Source organism: Lonchura striata, chromosome 1 (genome assembly GCF_046129695.1).
Source record: "Lonchura striata isolate bLonStr1 chromosome 1, bLonStr1.mat, whole genome shotgun sequence".
NCBI lineage: Eukaryota > Metazoa > Chordata > Aves > Passeriformes > Estrildidae > Lonchura > Lonchura striata.
This window is the reverse complement of record NC_134603.1, coordinates 126,061,914-126,069,525: the sequence shown is the minus strand read 5'-3', so window position 1 is coordinate 126,069,525 and position 7,612 is coordinate 126,061,914.

The following is a 7,612-nucleotide window of genomic DNA, read 5'->3' as shown; positions in this document are numbered from 1 at the left end:
TTCATGGTGACAGAACGTTAATTCAGGTTATGCACATAAAAGCAGATGGCTGGTAATAAAATAGCACTTCTTAATTTACATGTTCATGCATCCTCAATACCCAAAGTTTAAAATACTATCTTAAGGAAGCTACTTTGAACCTCTGTTTTGCAATATTTTTAGGAAAGCTTTTTGGATGGGGTAATTTGAAGAGCATAAAAATAATCCAGCCACTTGGAGAATATTCTTTTTAAAAAATGTTGCCTTTTGTAGCTATATGAAAAATTAATTTACCCACGCACTAATTTTAAATACATTTTGAAAATTTCCCTGAATTCTGCATTTAGTGCAAGGTGTTCTTCCAACCGAAATCCATAGGAAGAGATTCCTTCTTCAAAAAGTGACAACCATCAGGAAATAACCTAAACACTATTCAACACTATAGAAATATTGAGTTTGCCATTACAGCATCTTTTTAGAAACACTTCATGGATTCTCACTCCTGCAATTCACCTATATGGAATTTTAAAGATACATCATGCTTTATACTGTCCCTGTGATACTTAGAATAAAGCAAAGAAAAGCAAGATACACCACTCTCCCTGACTCTACTCAACTACTAACTCTCTTGGCAGTTACAGTGGAAATATTATGCTATATTGGTATAGATAAATTTAATTATTTTATTTCTTGTGTTAAATCTACCTTAATGGGTAGGATGGATAAGTCTTGACTGTAATAGTGCAGTCTTTCTTTTTCCGTCAGGATATTTTATTGAAGACAGCAAGTTTTATCCAAAAGAGTAACATTTCTGAATTTTTATAAAAGAGGCCATCAAAGCAGGCAATTTAATTATTTATTTTTAACTGTGGATTTAGCTAATCTCTTTTCATGTCTATGACCATTTTCACAACAAGCTACATGATTTTTCTGCATGTAAATACTCAAATCACTAAATGCAAGTCCATAATATTTACCCATGCCACAAGTCTTTTTCAATGTTGTTGATTACTTTAGACTCACATTATTTTCAAAACACCTGTTGGCACATAAAATGAAAATCATCAGAAGGAAGCCCCCACAAGCACAGCTTTTTATAATGGAAGGTTTAACAAAGTTAGATGTTCTTTTTTTCTGAAAGAGTGAGCCTTATGTACTGAGTCTCAGACAGCAAGAGACACAGTTATCCTAAGCTAAACTTAAATTTTTGCTCTCCAAGAGAGCGACAACTGTGATTCCTCCAGAATAACATTTCAAGGGGATGGTAGAGCAGAATGGCTTATGGGCTTGGTTTATTTAAACAAAAAATCATGCTTATTGAAAATTTTGACCATCCTGTACCATCATCTTTCCAAGCTTTCCCCTGGAGAAAAATGTATTAACACTTGCAAAAACTCAGTGATCTTCACTTACATTCACCAAGGGACACAGCTCCCACCTTCAGACACATCCAGTGTCTGCTTGCAGAGATGTCCTACTCCCAGAGCCACACTCGTGACCCACAACCAGCAGAGCAGCAATTCAAATGTTGTGCATCCCACAGGATGCTGAGCTTCTGGTAGATAAGAGCTTCTTGCCCTCACTCTTTATTGTTTTAGCACTTCAGTAATTTTTGGCTTTGTCTTGTTCCATGGTTGAACTTTTATGTGCTTTTGGCAAGAAAGGTATTCCCTGCTGGATTCTGGTTAAGGCTATGATAAGTTATTCTGGGGTCTTTGGCTGGAAAAGACACAATAATAGTTTTCTTGATTAAAAAATACATAAATATTTAAGATCTCAGGAGAAATATCTGGGTTCTGAGCTTATTCATTTTTATCATGTGTATAGCTAGAGCAACATTGCAGAATGTTGTATTCCATGGCATTACAGTACAAATGCCTTGGAGGTGTAAAAGTGATGAACATTCAGATTGTGTGTTCTTATTAGTAATAGGATAGCATCCAATACAAACAGAAAAAAATAATCCAATGCTTTTACAGTGTTACTGGCTGAAAGTTCCTCCTGATTCCTCTCTTGGACATATGGTAAGAATTTACTTGCAATTCATTAAGAGCTTTTCTGAATTACTTTAAAAAGGGAAACAGTGCATATTGATTTGAGGGATATTTGGTAATGGATAGTGGGTACTGCTGGGATCTTCTAATTATTTCCATAAGTATCAGTTCATCAGAATAGTACAACTGGGTCATAGTGAATGACACACATTATTATAAGGAGGAACAAGAGGAAAAAGTTTTTTTTCTTTTTTTTTTGTTTACCTAAACAAATTTATATCCCTAAATAAATCAAAGCAATATTTGAGTAACAACCATATTAAAACTGAATTATGCTGTTGCTAATTTGAAAAGGCTAACCATTTCCTGAATCTTTGAGAGCTATTCAGGCATCTCCTTGTGCATACCTTGGATGCATCAAATTCTACTTTAAAGGAAATATCTTTCATCAGACCTTTTTGTCAGCCATGTTAATTTTGGTCCAACCAGAAGCTCTTTAGAGTTCTTGTAGTCTGTTTAGAAAGTGGTACAACAGAAGGAAAGTTTAGTGAGAGCCCAGGCATGACTGTGCAGTGATGCATACAAAAATGTACACTTACATAACTACTTTAATATTTTGAACACATTTAGAGCTAAAAGTTCAGCCCTGCATGAAAACAGTACAGAGTCCTGATCTAGAGTTTACATCACAACAGGAAGCAGGATCTGTATCTCACTAGCTCCTTCAGTCACCTGAGGACTCCTCAGTCCATGTAAAGGGCTTCCTTCACTCTCTGGAGTGTAAATAGTTAAAGATTATACTGGACAAAACATACTCCTAAACCCTGTTCACCAGCTGAAGGACTGGATCAGGAACTTATGGGAAACAGATGTAGTTTTAGACCCCATTTTCAGAGTATGCAAATAACCAAGGTCAGTGAATACTATTATTCCTCAAAGTGGAAGGAGCAAAAAGTAGAAAAGGGAGATTGTACTGATACCTGAGAGACTACCTTCTCAAAAGGAAAGGAAATTTAGAAGATGACAGCATCATCCTTTTAAGCACCAGAGTTTGGCTAAGGCAGCTTTGGGACATGGAGTTCTCACTCTGCCTCTCACCACAATTTATCTACCTATGGGACAGACAGGTGTGATACCTTGCTCTTCCCCTCAGCCCTGTCAGTGTTGTTACCTCTGAACCAGAAATCACTGCCATCATAGCCAGCATCAAAGCTAGCCAGCAGACACTGCAGTTTGAAATGCAGGAACCACCAGCTGGCACAAATCCTACTGTTTTTTTCTAAAATGCCAAAACATTTTTCCTCAGAAGAGAATGCAGCCAAGTACATGTGAATGGTCTGCCATGGAAAAAACCTAACTACCCCAAGGCAAAGCAGTATTGTGACCACATAACACAACTTTATGAGCAGAAGCAATAACTTCTCTAATCTGAGATTTAAGCCAAGTCTATAATGAGGGTAATTTATTTTGGTGAGCAATTTTTAATTTGCATGCAAGTAGTACAAGGCAGATGCCTTCAGAAATTTCCCCCATCTTCTCTGTTCTGAGACAATTTGTTATTACTTCTAGGATGCTTTTCCCATTCATGACCTCAGGGATCATATATCTTGGAGGTAACTATAAGATGTAAAACTAGGGGATAGCTGAGATTTTCAACATCTGAGGCATGCCAAAAGAAATGGGAACTTTTAAACAAAGGAAAAATGTGGGTTTGAAATTAGGGAAGTGATGATACCAGCTGCACAGGCAGGTGTTGTGTCTCTCAGAAGAGGGGACAGGTAGGGTGCAGAGCTGGGTGGGGGAGCAGATAGGAAAAACTATGATTTAGGGAAAACTATGCTCCTGAACATCAGCACCAGTTCAATCCAGGGACAGGCACTCAGGACTTGCCCATATATGTTATTTAAATATGAAGCCCACAGTTGTTTGTCTTAAGAGTTTTATTTTAGGTAGGGTTAAATGTTTTATGTGTGTATTCATTACATTTTTTCTGCCTCTACATTTTAACTTTCTTTTTCCTAAATTAAATAGTATCAGTGGGAGGTCACTCTGCACACATCTTTAATTTTTTTTTTTTAAACCTTAATTTTTATCATGGCAGGTCCTGACAAGGGAAAGATTCGGTGATGTGCTCATGAGTCATGAAGAGCATGCTCAGAGAGAAGAGATGTTTACACTAATTCCTTTAGATGAAAATTACCACATTTGCTGACCCTTGGGAGCATATAAACATTTAATCAGAACACATTCCAGTAGTAAACACATGGGACATGTATCAAGGACATCCATTTGATTCACTCATGTTATTTAAATTATATTATTTTTGTTTGAAAGCAAAACTAGTGAGAGACCCTAAGTCAGAAATATAATTTATTGGGAAAAGGGAAAAGAGACAAAATATATGCAATGATACAAAAGGAAGATTACAACTTGAAACTCTTTTGGCTATCGTGTTGGTAGCAGTATAAATTGGAGAGGCTGTAGCTTTTTGGAGCAGTAGATGTGGTTTTTATTTGTGTAGTGGTCTTGTAGAAGAGGTGTAGTTGGTCTAGTGGAAAAACCCCAGCTGTCTAGGGTTTTTTCCCCCCACAGTGTCTTCTTGGAAACTTGTGGGAAGGCTGCTTCTCTGTCTAGAAATTTCAGGATATATCTAGGTGGGAATGCTTAGCTCCTCCCCACTGGGTGGAGTATTTTACAATGGGCTGATGTTATTCTGAGTCATGAGGTGTGTCTTTGATTACAGAACTGGCTTCTGGAAAGTGTTATCTTTGAGTCATGTGGTAAGACATTGATGGGCCCATTAATAGGAGACAAGGAAAACTGCCCAAAGAGCAACTGCTACACAGATGGTACTAGAAAACATCTTGTCTTTCAATCTCAGATATATATATGTACAAAATACTCTATTGTTGGAGAGTGAGACGGTAAAGTAAAAGAGAGAGGTCCTTGCCCTCAAGATTTGGCATTATGTTGAGAAATACAAATATTTAAAAGAAAGTAATTGTCACTTGGTAATTCCCTTTGAGAGTCTGAGACTAAAAAGTGAACTTTCTCTGTGCTGCTCATCCTGCCCAGAATTATGCAGCGCATTCAAAATGTTGTTCAGTTCAAAGACAGCAGCTTGATTGGTGCCATCCTTGTAGTAAAGACATCTGATATTTTCTCCACATATTTGTATTATGAACTGATTATAATTCACTGTCACCTAACTTTTTGATGTGAGAGGGTATAGAGTGTTTGAGTAAGACATTTCAGACCCAGAAAGGTTTCATTACACACAGCTTTGTTGATCCTGGGGTTATATTCATGAAACACTTGCATTCATGAAACAATTGTATCAGGAATTATGTCTACACTGCTGAAAATACATCCATTATGTGCAGAAGAGGTCCATGGACTTCATGGTTTTAACAGCTTTTATCAATTTTGCTCAGAAATAGTCCCTCTGGATGGCCACATTTCTATGGAATACCACTTAGCCTGAGTTTCCTTGGCATCTTGGCAGTGATGTTATATGGAAAGAAAAAAACACAGAGAAACATTTTTGTTGGCCAAAGCTAAGGATATACATTTCATTCTCTAGAATGTATCGTGTCAGTGTAGAAACAAAGCCACAAGGACAATGTTCCACGATGGCAAAAGATGAAAAGAACAAAGAGTGTTCTACAGAAACAAGCTCTTGGGAGTAAACTCAGAAATAAATATTTCCAAAACCAAACCCCACTTTTCATATGAAAGTGAAATAACTGATGCACTCCAAAAAGAAGACAATCTGTATTAATGTCAATGGTCCATGTCAATGACCCTCCCCTGGGTTGTGAAGTCACTGCCATTTGTCCACTTTCCCGTCTTTCGCCAGTGGAAATCTTCACCAAAACTGCTGCCAGCTGTTCCACAGACTCAGTTTATTGCTAAACTCATGTCTTTAATCACAATGCAAATTGTTTGTGATTAAACCACTTTCATTTTGTTTTACCCTTCATTATGTTTATCAGCACCACAGAGAAAATGAAGCTGATGAAGATCTCAAAAGACAATCTCATCTTTTCCCAATCTTCAAGACAAAATAATCTATACCAATTTTTTCCTCATAGACAAAATAACTTGAGCTTAAAAGAAAAAGAAACACCAAAAAGAAATAAATCAAAAGTCTAGACACCAAGAGTTTCATCAGTTATCTGGCCCAGTGCATTTTAATTTTTTTTTTCTTTCTTATTGTAATTCAGTAACAGAGTAGATATATAAAACACTGGATTATACTGGTTTTGCAATAGACTTTCAGATTTTTCTATAATTGATTGCATATTTTCCACTATACGAAACCCAGTTCCGACTGTCTTTCCTCAAGGGTCATATCTTTCATATGCCTTCAGTTTCACTTTCTTCCTTAATTCCTATCACCCACATCTCTCTTGGAACAACCAAAATTAGACACAGCAATCCAGCTCAGGACTACACAGAGTGTAGTGACAGTGCTACACAGAGAAAAGACTACTCCATGTGTTTCACATGTGACTCTTCTGTGCTTTTGTCAATTTTGTTTTTTTCATCCCAGTTTGACAGCATTGGCTTCTATTCAGCTTTCCTTCCAGTACATCTCCCAGATGCTATTTTGTAGAAAAGCTTCCTGTAAAGTCCTCCCCAGCTTCTGCTTATTAGTAGATTATTCCTACACTAAAATCTCATGCTTCTGCATGAAATGTTCTCTTATTTGTGTTTCAAGTTCATAACAAGTTAACAAGTTTCTATTAATTACCAACTCTTTTTATCCCTTTTGTCCTTAAGCTGCCTTTCTATGAGTAACAATAATCCTATTGAGTAAAAATAATCTTATATTCAAGCTTTCATTTATTCTGTTATTATTCCTGTCTTTTTCTCTAAATATGAACTACCACTCTCTAAATACTACTACTAATACTACTACTACTACTGAACTACAGAATATCACCATCTCTTTTATGGAAATCCCCTTCTTTGATATTATCCCATTTCTCAGGATGAAATGTAGACATGCCCATCTCCAGTTACTTCTTTTGACTCTTGAAAGAAAATTCTGTTCTGTCACTTTCCAAGAATTTAAGGGGCATTTTATTACCTCTCATCTCTGTTGCCCACTTAATGCTCCTGAATTGATAGCTGAAAACTCATTGTTCTGTCTTTCTCCTGATACAGGATGGAAGGCCCTAGAATTAATTACCTGCTTACATAAGGCAGTTCCTCCTCCCTTTCCCTTTCTTTCCTCCTTGTCTTTCTGAAATATGGGTATAACCACATCCAATCCCCTCAACTATCTCTATAGATCTTTACTGACTTAAGTCACCATTTCCATAATGTATGAAATTTTCTTGGTCAGAGCATACAAAGTTTTCAGCAGAATGACTGCCTTCTTTGCTTGATATGATGTTACTACTTATCTCATGCTATTACTTAGAAGGAAAAAGAATAAAAAACTCTATTTTATAAAAAACAATGAATCACACTGGCTTGACTTTCTTTTTAAAGCAAGAGGAATTATAGTAATCTTGGCAAATTCTTCACACTTATCACTTAAGTGTCACCCAGAACGGACCTACAAACTTCACAGGCAAGAATAAAATGCATTTCCTTGTTTTCATTCTTTGAGAAAATGTGTACTAGAG